Here is a 5,940-nt window from a genome sequence, read left to right as displayed (position 1 = left end):
GCAGCGGGAGCCCAAGAACTAGATTAAAATGGCTGGTGGGCCAGATTTGGCCCGCTGGCCATATTTTGCCCCCCAGGACTAGATGCTCTGGTGGTTCCTTCTGGCCGTAAACTCTATGTTCTACAGGCCACTGCACATAAGACTATGGCATCACATTCACCCTCTCCCACTAGGATTTCTACTGCCACTATTGGCATTACAACCCCAATCTTTGCATAGCAAAAACAAAGGAACCAATGCCATTCGTATAACCTACATAGACATACAAGTGTAACCAGGAGGGCTTTAACTAAGGAAACACAAAGGAACAGGGGAGCAGATAGGAAGAGGAAGCATGGGGCAGGAGAAAGCAAGGTGTAAGTAGCTCCAGGACAGTGAGGTCACCCAGCATGTAGCAGCCTCAAGGGACAAGGGGAACCTGCCCACTTTCTTGAGCCAAGATGACCCCAAGGTCAGTATAAAAAATGCCCTGGAGCAGGGAGGAAACTAAGGCAAGGAAATACATTTAGTATTTTGTATTATCTGTATTCTCCTGTTCGTTACATGATTAAGTATAAAGAAAAGGAGTACTTGTGGCACCTTAGAGACTAACAAATTTATAGTCTCTAAGGTGCCACAAGTACTCCTTTTCTTTTTGCGAATACAGACTAACATGGCTGCTACTCTGAAACCTATGATTAAGTATAAAACAGCATAAAGGTACTAGACTGAGCAAAGTGTATATGCTTCAAAACTAGTGCATGCCCCTGAGAGATTAAAATTGTGAACCAGAAGCTTCATGCTTTTTGAATGTAGTTCTCCGTAAAGGATGTGTTTAAGTAACTGGGGTATCTGGGCCTAATATATAGGGGCTATTTCCTGGAAGAGGTAACAAGCTGAGAATCAGTGCCCAAGAAATGTGCTAAAGAGTCCAAGGGAGGAACTAGCCTACTGAGACTTCAGAAGCTTAATAGAGATCCAGAGCAAAAGAGGCTTGGATTCTCCTCTCAGCAGTCCTAGTGAGTGGCTGGTCAGGAGCACTTGCTAGGATCTTTAACAAAAGTATTCTGAGAAAATTCAACAAGTACCCATGCTTGAAGTTATCTGTCCCTCACACTGGGTTTTTTTCAAGTAGGGGACAATCTGCTCCCTAGTCTGAAAGTTTATCAGTTTACTCTGATTTTATTGTATATATAAAATGTATCACTTCTAATATCATAAGAGTTTTATTAATGTAATTACTTATTGAGTTTTTATTAATTATGAGTAAAAGTCCAAATAGCTTGATTGTTCATTTCTAACTACATTCCATTATTATTTCCAACCAGATTCTGCAAATCCAAAAGAGAATCAGATAAGTTTTTGATTAATAATCTAACTTTTTTGAGTAAAATGCTAATGTATAAAAATAGTATTAAGATTTATTAAAGGGGACCTGAAAAGGATAGAAAAATTGGATTTATCTACTTTTTTGCTTTTATAAAGAAAAGGAGATATGAATGTTCTTGTTTTAGTGTTTTTTTTTCTGCTTTTTTTCTATCTTCAAACATTACAAATATCAGGTTTGATCTTCCCATTGTTATAGTGGAGATCTTGGAGAAATCCAGGGAAGTAGTTGGAGAGCTTTCTCAGCTCTTCGAAGAAAGGACTGAGATGTGAATGTTTAACATAAAGTGCTTTCTTCTGGCCATTCTTTAAGCATTTGTGATAAACAGGTATTAAAGAAAACAAGAATTAAAACATTTTGAATAAAAATCACTTCACCATCCTAATTAATTAGGTATCTTGTACTTTCATCTGAAGCAGTTCTCGCCACTTTTGGAGACAGAATAATGGAATGATGGACTATGTGTCTGATCAGATATGACAATTTCTATGTTCTTGTATTCCTAGGGAAAACAAAACAAAACTTTAAAATGTTCATTTCTGCTTTATGCTCATGAATCAAAAAAGGCTATAAACTCATTTTTTTCTTTGCAAGTAACCATTGCAGATATTCTATTCCTCCCTGAAACAGGATTATTTATTTAATATATGTATCAATAGTATTTGCATACTGTGCATATGCCCCTTACAGTGATAATGGTCTCTAACCCGAGCAAATGATTACAGGGCAAGGACTTGATTCAGGAAAGCATCTCTAATTCAGAAAAGCACTTAAGTACCTGCTTAGTAGGTGCAAGTGCTTAAGTGCTGTCCTAAATATGGATGGAATTAAACTTGTTTTTTATTGCTTTCATGACTGCTTTCTAAATAACAGTGTTCTTTTCCACTGAATGCATCCGATGAAGTGAGCTGTAGCTCACGAAAGCTTATGCGCAAATAAATTTGTTAGTCTCTAAGGTGCCACAAGTCCTCCTTTTCTTTTTGCGAATACAGACTAACACGGCTGCTACTCTGAAACCAGTCTTCTTTCTAAAATAATATGCACCAGTTTACGAGCTAAATATATTCACAGTTTTATTAGATCATTTTACTGCTCCAAAGGACATAAGTAGGTAAATGTTATTTCTGTCTCTATGTGCACTACATCAGATTGCTGATTTGCAAATTCATTTCAGCCAGTATTAGCAAATCATGTCTCACAAACAAATAAAATATGTCTAACTATTTGACACTTATAATTTCAGAATTTGTACGACTTCAGTTAAAATGTCATCTTCTTATGTGGATATTTATGTGTTTGGAACTGAACTGAGACCAACAAACTCAACTGACATTGTCCACCACATGGTAATAAATGTCATTTGCTACTGACATAGGCCAGATTTCAACTTTAGGCCCAGAAGTGAAATTATGCTCCATAGCCCATAATTAATCTCCTAAAACATCCAGTCCTCCTCAAACTTCTCTCTGTATAGATTAAAGAACATCAACATAACCATTGTTTTCATTTTACTATGTAAAAATAGAAAAGTAAGCTGTTCTTTGGGAGTACTCTTCTATATCATCACCTGGAATTTAAGGGTATATGTGATGGGTGTTCACCCCACACAAGGCCCAGAAGGGTTAAAGTGATTAAGTAGGCAAATTAACTGCCCAGGCTGCACCTGAAGGAGAATGAAGCAGGCCACTAATTGGAAACGGGCTAGGATTGCCACCTTTTATCCAGACAGTTCAGGTTTTGGCTTCTGTGTCCAGGTGCCATTTAGGATTGCCAGGTGCCCGTTTTTTGGGGACCTGGCAGCCTTAAATGGCACCCGAACCAAAAGCCTGGTTACCACAGGGTGAGGGGGAGCACCAGGTCATTAACTTCCACCAGCCACTGCTCAGCTGGGGCCACCTCCTACCTGCAGGCAGGCTCCTTGAGATGATCCAGCAAATGATGGGAATAGGAGCGATAAATGGGGGCAGGGCCTGGGAGAAGAGGCAGAGAAGGGCATGGGGGCTTGAAGGAAGAGATGGAGTAAGGGCATGGCCTTGCAGGGAAGAGGCAGGGCAGGGGCGGGGCCTCATGGGTCCAGTTACTATGAATTAGAAAGGTGGCAACCTTAAAATGGGCTCAGCTGGGCAGGAAAAGGAGGGGCCTGTATAAAGTCCAGGAGCTGTGAGCAGCAAAAAGCTGTAAGGAAGTAATCTACAGTCACTCCCTAGGAAGTGCACACTTGGGCTGGCAAACACAGAAAGAGGGGGAAGCCAGATAGGTAGGAAGAAGCCTAGGGAAACAGCAGCAAGGGGTAGGACTGTACCTTGGCTGCTTGTTATAGGTCCCTATGAAAAAGATTACTAAGGGAAGATCTTTTTTGTGAGTTTCTAGACATTAAACATTCATTTTTCTGTTTGTGTAATAGTTGAAGGTCATCTGTACATGAGTAAGAGAAAAAAAACTACTGTGCTTTTCAAACATAGCTGCATAGTACTAGAATCACATGATATGGCATGTATATTGGCAACTGTGTGGATTGCAATACCATTATCGGCATCAGAGAAGATACATAAAAATAAATGAGAGGAGTGGAACTTATTGGAAAAGGAGTGGGGAGGGAGAAAACAGTAGTCTACAACAGTGGTTCTCAAAGCTGGTCCGCCACCTTGTTTAAGGCCAAAAGGTACTGGGGCTGCAGAAGGGCAGCCCGAGGATAGGCAAAGGCAGCAGGTCCTAACCCCTTGCCAATGATGAGTGGCTATTATACTGCAGTCTGCCCCGGTGAGCGGGGGCTAGATGATGACTGGCGGTAGCCACTGAGGCAAGGTGGGTTTAGAGGGTTGGGGAAGGGGAGACTTAGAGCATGGGAGTACTGCTGGGGCAGAACCCCAAGATAAAGGGCACCGGGGTCCCGGAGAGACATGGCGCCAGCAGCAGCCGAAACACCAGAAGAGGGCGCTCTGTATGCTGGAAAAGAGCTAATTCCTAGATGACCAGCAGGAGGTGCTGCACCAGTGAGTCTTTGCTTCACTACAGACAATAAGTTCATTGAGAAGAAACTAAATGAATTCTTTGCATTGGTCTTCACAGCTGAGGATGTGAGGAAGATTCCCAAACCTGAGCCATTTGTTTTAGGTGACAAATCTGAGGAACTGTCCCAGATTGAGGTGTCATTGGAGAAGGTTTTGGAACAAACTGATAAACAAAACAGTAATAAATCACCAGGACTAGATGTTATTCACCCAAGAGTTCTGAAGAAACTCAAATGTGAAATTGCAGAACTACTAACTGTGGTATATAAACCTTCATTTAAATAATCTTCTATACAAAATGACTGTAGCCCAGTGGGCTAGTTTGCCTTTGTTATATTCTCTGCTACTGTAGCCCAGTAGGCTAGCTTCCTTTTATTATATTCACTGCTTTGCATTATGTTCAGCAATAATGCAAGAAACCTAGAGGCCTGTATCCTGTAAGAGCTTCAGCAAGTTAGCATAAGGCTTGAGGCCTATGAACCCTAAACAGATAAACTTTGCACAGATAAATGGCCCAACAGAAAACCCCAAGTAATTGGGGAGCTGAAGATAGAGTTTAAGGGGAAGTTCTGACCACAGGTAAATTAGTCAATTACAGAAGTGCCCTGGCAATGAACTGACATACACAACAGGTACATGGGATACATCTAAGGGTAGCCTGCTTGCTTGCTGTCATAAATATAAAGGGAAGGGTAAACACCTTTAAAATCCCTCCTGGCTAGAGGAAAAACCCTTTCACCGTAAAGGGTTAAGAAGCTAGGATAACCTCGCTGGCACCTGACCAAAATGACCAATGAGGAGACAAGATACTTTCAAAAGCTGGAGGGGAGGAAAACAAAGTCTCTCTTTGTCTGTGTGATTCTTTTGCCAGGAACAGAAAGGAATGCAGTCTTAGAACTTAGTAAGTAATCTAGCTAGATATGCGTTAGATTCTGTTTGTTTAAATGGCTGAGAAAATAAGCTGTGCTGAATGGAATGGATATTCCTGCTTTTGTGTCTTTTTGTAACTTAAGGTTTTGCCTAGAAGGATTCTCTATGTTTTGAATCTAATTATCCTGTAAGGTATTTATCATCCTGATTTTAGAGAGGTGATTCTTTTACTTTTTCTTCTATTAAAATTCTTCTTTTAAGATCCAAGGGTTTGGGTCTGTGTTCACCTACGCAAATTGGTGAGGATTTTTTCAAGCCTTCCCCAGGAAAGGGGGTGATGGGTTTGGGGAGGATTTTTGGGGGAAAGACATTTCCAAATGGACTCTTTCCCAGTCAGATGTTTGGTGCTGGCAGCAATAAAGCCCAAGGGAAAAAAGGAAAATAGTTTGTATCTTGGGGAAGTTTTAACCTAAGCTGGTAAAAATAAGCTTAGGAGGTTTTCATGCAGGTCCCCACATCTGTACCCTAGAGTTCAGAGTGGGGAAGGAACCTTGACATGGTGGCAGAGCGGTGGGATTAACTTGAAATCATTTTGAGGTCAATTTGAGATTTTCTGAACCAGAAACACAGATTTTAAAATGAATTTTTTTCCTTTGGGCTGCTGAAAAGCAGGTTTTCGGCTGAAAGCAGTTA

The sequence above is a fragment of the Dermochelys coriacea genome, chromosome 2 (genome assembly GCF_009764565.3).
Source record: "Dermochelys coriacea isolate rDerCor1 chromosome 2, rDerCor1.pri.v4, whole genome shotgun sequence".
Classification (NCBI taxonomy): domain Eukaryota; kingdom Metazoa; phylum Chordata; order Testudines; family Dermochelyidae; genus Dermochelys; species Dermochelys coriacea.
The sequence above is the reverse complement of the archived record's forward strand: the minus strand, read 5'-3'. Positions refer to the sequence as shown.